This window comes from Helianthus annuus, chromosome 11 (genome assembly GCF_002127325.2).
Source record: "Helianthus annuus cultivar XRQ/B chromosome 11, HanXRQr2.0-SUNRISE, whole genome shotgun sequence".
NCBI classification, from domain to species: Eukaryota; Viridiplantae; Streptophyta; class Magnoliopsida; order Asterales; family Asteraceae; genus Helianthus; species Helianthus annuus.
This window is the reverse complement of record NC_035443.2, coordinates 128157928-128165527: the sequence shown is the minus strand read 5'-3', so window position 1 is coordinate 128165527 and position 7600 is coordinate 128157928. Positions and strand designations below refer to the sequence as shown.

The 7600-nt window shown below is 32.6% G+C and overlaps 2 long non-coding RNA genes across 2 annotated transcripts; one reads left to right on the top strand and one right to left on the bottom strand.

The window, feature by feature from the left end:
- The first annotated feature begins 2200 nt into the window (after positions 1-2200).
- Positions 2201-4552, top strand: LOC110892122. The gene is made up of 2 exons (XR_002565847.2): positions 2201-2458; positions 3997-4552. It is a non-coding gene; the product is annotated as an uncharacterized LOC110892122 (long non-coding RNA).
- A 720-nt stretch (positions 4553-5272) lies between these two features.
- LOC110892121 lies at positions 5273-7200 on the bottom strand. Its single transcript, XR_002565846.2, has 2 exons — positions 6810-7200; positions 5273-5693 (listed from the first exon to the last, which is right to left on the bottom strand). It is a non-coding gene; the product is annotated as an uncharacterized LOC110892121 (long non-coding RNA).
- Between the last annotated feature and the right edge of the window lie 400 nt (positions 7201-7600).

Below are 7600 nucleotides of genomic sequence, written 5' to 3'. Positions count from 1 at the left end.
ATTAGGGTGTCGAAAATATTTCGAGGGTGTCTGTTTACTTTAGGGTTGTTATAAATAAGAACCCAAAATTATAAGTACCAAATTATAATACCACATCAAATACCCTATTATTCATATTAAATGTTTAAAAGATATAATATGAAGATATGTAGTTTGGTGACCAGCCAAAGCCGCCAGTCCATCACATTTGTAACACCTAACTACAATCTTGACAACCAATTTTGGCTACATCTAGTTTAGTTCAGAGCCTTTAGCTACTCGCCTACACTTCAACTTTCTCAATAGAGTAAACTTTGTAACTTCTGTCTGATCTAAAAGTCACAAAAATCCAATAACATTTTTGACAAACTTATCTGAAAATTGTATAATATAGTACCTCTTTTTCGTGGAGTGTCACGAAACCAAGGTACATTTTTTCAATTCTAGTTTAGACTATACTAATTAAGTAATCAAATGTAAAACAGGTGGAAGTATCTCATATTATATTTTTCATATTTGGAACCGTAATTAGGGAAGATAAGAACACATAATTCTATTAAGATGCATATAAATGAGGTGGTTAGATTACCGGTCCTCTTTGCACACCATCTGGCTTGATAGCAATGAAAGCGCGCTCCATCTACACAAAAAAAAGGAGATACATCATGGTTCAGAGATATATCAAAAGAAAGAGAGTCATGATTCAAAAAAAGGGTAAAAGAATGTAATATTTGTGTCATATATGTGCCTCTTGATCTTGAAGCATGTCTGCTGTTAAGAAATTAAAAGACTTCACAGTCCAATCAAACTTCCACTCTCCCTGCACACATAACAACAACATTTAACAATTACAATAACATAATTTCCATCAAATCTGTATGAAACAAACAAAGAGCCATTAAATAAAACAAAACACTACATTCTCATCTTGCGTCATACGTCTGGCAGCACACTTAAACCTCTTTGGCTCCTTCTTCTCCTCTTCACCTTCTTCTACCTTCTTCTTCTGAGATGTGTTCCTCTTCTTCTTAGGGCTCTTAAAATCATCCAAATCGAGAAGGTGTTTATACACAGGATTCTTATTCCTGTTACTTCTACTCGACCTCCTACAACCTGTTTCTGTTTCTATTTCTGTTTCCTCCACGTTGTTCAGATCTTTGTTATCAACCGTACCTGTTTCCGGTGACATGTGTTCTTCCTCTTCTTATTCACTTGAATCAACCTCTTTCTTCGGTTTAGATTTCTTCTTAGCACCGTTTTTCGCCTTCAAAACCCTACTGTTCTTCTGCATCACTGTCAGATCGTGAATCGTCTAATTCCTGATTGTCGTTGTTCGTAACCGTACGTGTTTCCGGTGACATATGTGCATCTTCTTTGTAACATACGAAACTTTTCAAACCCTAATATAATAAATACCATATGTATTATGACATGTCAGATATTATGTGATCCTAATATTAGTCGATTCTTGTAAATTCTAAAACCGTTAAAAATGTAAAAATAACAATAATAACAACATTAAAATTATTAAAACAAATGTGTATGTACAGGAAATTATTGCAATCATCATGTTTAGAATTCATTTTGTCTATTTTGGGTCGCCGACAGAACACACACACACATATATATATATATATATAGGGTGGTTCTCGTGGTTCTCGCAATAAAGGGTATATATATATATATATATATATATATAGGGCATGGATCTACAGAAAACTTATTTCTACTAAGAAAACCTAGGAAACCCAATCTAGACCATTGATCATGATCATCCAATGGCTCATAAAATTTGAAGCATTTTTGAATTAAATTAAATAGAGTGGTAAAGTCAAAAAGGTACTTCAAGGGCATATGGGTAAAATTACCTATGATATTATGACATTTTATATATTATATTCATATTGATTAGACATTCATGATATGAAAAGGAGAGAGAAGCACAATTACCTATAACCAAGATTCCCATTTCTCTCTTTCTCTCTCAGACCTTCATTCTCTCTCTTCTTTATTATTGTCACCATCACCATCATCATTGTTTCTCTTTCTTCTTTCTTCTTTTCTTTGAGAATTCAAAAAAACTTCTGTGCATTCACCATCATCATCATCCCTTCTCTCATCCTCTCTCTTTCTTCATGTTTCAATCACCAAGAACACACACAAGTGTGTGTGAGAGAATCGTTATTGTTAAAACCCCTTCGTGTTCATGAAGAGCACCAAGAACACACACACAAGTGTGTGAGAAAGAAGCAGGCCTGAATCATTCGGTTGCATGTGTTTCTAGAGAGAGAAAGTTATTAGAACACCAAGACCAAGAACACACACAAGTGTGTGAGAGAGAAGCAGGTCAGAAATCATTTGGTTCATGGGTTTTAGAGAGAGAAAGTTGTTAGAACGCCAAGAACACACACACACAAGTGCGTGTGAGAGAATCATTTTTGAAGATCTTCATCGTGTTCATCAGACGGGTCTAGATCCGGTTAGTGTTCTACTAATTGCAAGAACACACTTGATTTTTTTGTTAAAAAGGTTGTCAATAACTTTTTGTGTGCTCAAAGTGTTCTAGTAATGGGTTAATGTTCATGTATTTTGCAGGTTTTTGTTTTTATGTTAAAATGATTTTTAGTTTTTTGATATTTTCAGTTTGTTGACCAATAATTTATGGGTTGGGTTTGTGTTAGGTTTTATAAATTGGATTTGCTTTATTTTGTTTTCTGTTTTTTGTTTAAATTGGGCATCCCAATTATTGGTAGATAATTAGTTTGAAAATCCATAATTGTTACAGTAAAGGTTTCAAAATGTTGTTGGTTAAGTTGTTCTTTTTTTATAATTAGTGTTAAATGTTTCAAATTTTTGCAGGCATAACTAGTTACGTATGTTACATTTCTGCCAGCTAGATTCTAAACTGTTTGTCCTGTATGTTGTAACATATGTTACACTTTCGGACAATATATGGTGCATACATTGTGTTACACATTTTGTTTTGATATGAGTGGATATTGAAATGGTGAATGGTAATTGTTGTATCCTCATCTTAGCAAGTACTCTTTTGCTGACTACTAATATTTGTGTTTTTCATTTCTTGGGCAGGACTGGGACTGGGAAGAAACCTAACAAAACATTATGTGTTTACAAATCTATATCTTTTTAAATGGGTTGAAATGTTATTTTAAATGGGTTGTTAGTTGAAATGTCTTGCTGGCATAATTAGCTACATATGTTGTAATAAGGTTACACGTGTTACTTATGTTAAAACCAGCCCTTTCTTGGACATAAAAAGGAGCTACACATATGTAACACATGTTTGTAACGTGTGTTACACTGGAGGGTACCTTTGATGTTGTACAGAAGTTACCCTCCAGTGTAACACATGTTACAAACATGTGTTACATATGTTCAACCTCTTTGTTACCAAAAATCGGGGCTGCACATATGTAACACGTGTTACAACAGGTTTTTACCTACTTGCACGTCTCTATTACAAATGGATGAAAAACAGTTTTTTTAAAACATCCACGGTGTAACACTTGTTTATTTGAAAGTTCTTAAAACAACCGTTGTAACACGTGTTATAATCCCATCTTCAATGTAAAGATACATCCAATGTAACACGTGTTACAAAAGGAAATTACCTACTTACACATCTCTATTACGTTGATTTAAACAGTTATTTAAAAACATCCACTTTGCAACACTTGTTTATTTGAAAGTTCTTAAAACAACCGTTGTAACACGTGTTACAACTTTTTTAGTGTTGTGCATTTTCCTTTTTATTATGTCATCTTCAGCTTGAAGATACATCCAATGCAACACGTGTTAGGTTTGTTACGTGTTACAAAAGGTTTTTACTTAATGTAATAGTAAGTTTAAATGTTAAAATGTTTTTTTAAGATTGGCTGTTAAATGTTAAAATATATAAACTTCATAATTTATTCGGAATATCTCGTTTATTTTACAAATAACTCCGGAAATATTACTTGTGCTATTATGTATTTACTATGGCGGTTGTATTTGCAGGAGTGAGGAGAATGACCAGGTCCGTGACGGGTAGGCTGGCTAATAAGCGAAAGCAGAACGATAAAGAAACAGAACGATAACGAAAGAAGGTAGATGGAGAAACCGATGAAGAATGGGAACAAGAAGTCGATGAAGGGCAGGTGGTGGGTACCTTTGACGTTGTACAGAAGTTACCCTCCAGTGTAACACATGTTACAAACATGTGTTACATATGTTCAACCCCTTTATTACCAAAAATCGGGGCTGCACATATGTAAGACATGTTTGTAACTTATGTTACACTAGAGGGTAACACATGTATGATCATTTTTGGATCATTTGTATATATTTAAGTCTGTATAAACCTACAACATTGATACCCCCAAAAAGGTTACACATGTTACGATAGAATGGGAAATGTGTAGCAACGTTCAATACTGTTGTTTCACTCTATAGTGTGTAACATGTGTGAAATGGCGTTTGTCAGTAAAACATATAACTTGTAAGGTGATACGACTGTATCTTTAAAACATGTTTACCTATAAGTACTTACATGTTACAGGTTGTATCTTTAAAACATGTTTAAACTGGAAACAGGAAACACTTGCAATGTATAAAGCAGAGTTACAGAAGATGTAACATGTGTAAAACTGGAAACACTTGTGTAACATTTTGGTGTAACACATTTTACAGGTTGTATCTTTAAAACATGTTTACCTATAAGTACTTACAAAATATAAAGCAGAGTAGGAACACAACTTTTAAGGATGTTACATACATTGTAGAGAAGATGTTACATGTGCACACATAATTAAGATGTGTAACATCACGACAAGTGTCATGTGTGATCTTTTTTTGTTACCCTAGGGTGCTAAACGTATTACAACGTTCATAACACACGTAAACTTATACTAACATCCGTCCCTATGTCCACAGATGATATAGAACATACTCCACGTTACCATATTTACTAGTATTCTAATGGCACTAAATTGTGGACACCGAATGTCAACGAGCAATATCATCCTATTATTGTTAAATCATACGTCACACTGGAAGAACTTCTTGCCATGTGTAAGGCTTATAACCAAGAAGCTGGGTTCAATGTAAAAAATATACGTTAATGCAGTTTTTTTATCTACTAATAACATTGTTAATAACAAGTCTAGGTACTTATGTAACATGAAGTGTATCGTTTGTCCCTTTAATTTGTTACACTAGTCTCATATACTTATAGTTACATATATTACTTGTTTGTTCATTGATATGACATTTTGGATGATGTAATGTTGTTACATATGTAATTTGCTAAGTTTAAATTGACACCAAAGGGGCTGACATATGTAACACATGTTTATAACATATGTTACAATATGGGTATATATGTAACACATGTATAGCAATCTTACACATATTACATATAGGTGTTACATGTGTTACAACGTCAAGGTTACACATGTTACATATAGTTGTTGCATCAAAAAAAAAAAAATTGCCTTCACAACAACATCCGTATTCATCCAAATATTGGCATACTAACAATGAAAATAAAAATAAATTTTATATCAATAGTTGTAATGCTTCTAAAATGGTCTTCTAAAAATTGCCTTCACAACAACACCATCGTCACCACAAAAACCTGATGATGCGTTGTAATCCTTCCGCGGGTTTCGCTTCTTGATAACCATCTTCATCTTGAACACAAAACATCTTTCCACCTATGAACAAAACAAGTACATCAATATTAAATATTCTATAGTTAAAACTTATTAATCTTCTATGTAACATGTGTAACGTGGCTATACATGTGTTACCTCTCTAGTGTAACACATGTTACAAACATGTGTTACATATGTGCACCCCCCCTTTGTGTCCAAAAAGGGTTGGGGTATTTATAAGTAACTTGCATAATGTTGTTACTACATATGTAGCTAATTATCCCACAAAAAAAAAAACACGACTTTTTATTTGTAAAATAAACGAGATATTCCGAATAAATTATGAAGTTTGTACGTTTTAACATTTAACAGCCAATCTAGAAAAAACAATAAGCTGGTCTCATATACTGGGTGTAACACATGTAACACCCTATATACAACATATGTAACCCGCAGTGTAACACGTGTTACAACATATATGACAAACAGTTTAGAAATTTTAGCATTAATCTTCGTAAAAATAACAATATACTCTGTACAAACAATTTAGAAAGTCAACATTAATCTTCGTAAAAAATATCAATATACTCTTCGCATAAATGTAGCTGATAGAAATGTAACATATGTAACAAATTATGCCAGTAAAAAACACGAATTTCTATTTGTAAAACAAAACCGATATCCGATTAAATTATGAACTTTCTAAAGGTAATGAAAATGTAATATCGGAGTGAATTTATTCAAAAAAACAACTAAAAAACAATGAAATTTGAAACATACATCGTAAAAATTATGGATTTTCAAACTAATTATCTACCATCAATGGTGATGCTGAATTTAAACAAAACTAGAACACAAATCAAACCAAATCCAATTCATAAACCCTAAAAAAAACCCAGCTCACCCACATCCCCCCCCACACACACACACAAAAATCCAACTAAAAGCAATCATTAACTCAAAATCGCTGGACAAACAATTTAGAAATTTAACTTTAATCTTCATAAAAAAATCAGTACACTTTGAAGAGAGAAATACAACATACAAAAATTTCTTATAGATCTTGATTTAAAAAATAAAATAAACAAACTAGCTCTGATTTTAAATATACCAAACGTTATACAAAGTATAAATCTAAACAAATTACATAAATTAACAAAAGTAATATCTTTAAACCTGTTTCTCTCTCACACACTTGTGCGTGTGTTCTTGGTGTCTAGGTGAACAACATGAAAATTGTTATCTCTCCTTCCAAAACATTAGCTTTCTCTCTCTAAAAAACAGAAACAAAGATGTGATTAAAATGACACCGAGCTTCCTTTTCTTTGAGAGCTTTGATGGTGGCTTCGATCTTCAATGGTGGCTTCGATCTTCAGATTTCAAGGTTGGAAGGGATGGTGGCTTTGATCTTCGATCTTTGAGAGCTTTGATGGTGGCAGAGCATTGATGGTGGCTTCGATCTTCATATTTCAAAGGTTGGAAGGAATGGGGTGAAAGCAATGGAGTTAGGGTTTTGAAGAGAAAGGAATGGGGTATGAAGAAGAAAGAAAGAGATGGATTCTGTATGTATTTTTTGTTTAAAAAGGGAAGAAATGATGGGTAATAAATGAGTTGATGTGATGGTGAAGAGAGTGAAATGATATCTTGATTAAATGACCAATACGCCCTTTTAACATGTGTTTTAAAAAGATGATATGGATCAATCTTGGCCACACAATTAAGGTTTGCCAAGTTTTCTTGATTAAATGGGTTTTTCATAGATACTTACACTATATATATATATATATATATATATATATATATATATATATATATATATATATATATATATATAGGGGATCGCTAAAATGAAAACCACCTATAGTTGTAAGAACCATGGGAACCACTTTCTAGCCATTAGATAAACAAGATGGATGTATGAGATTAAAAGTAACAAAAATTAATATTAAATGGTTTTTGTCTTATTA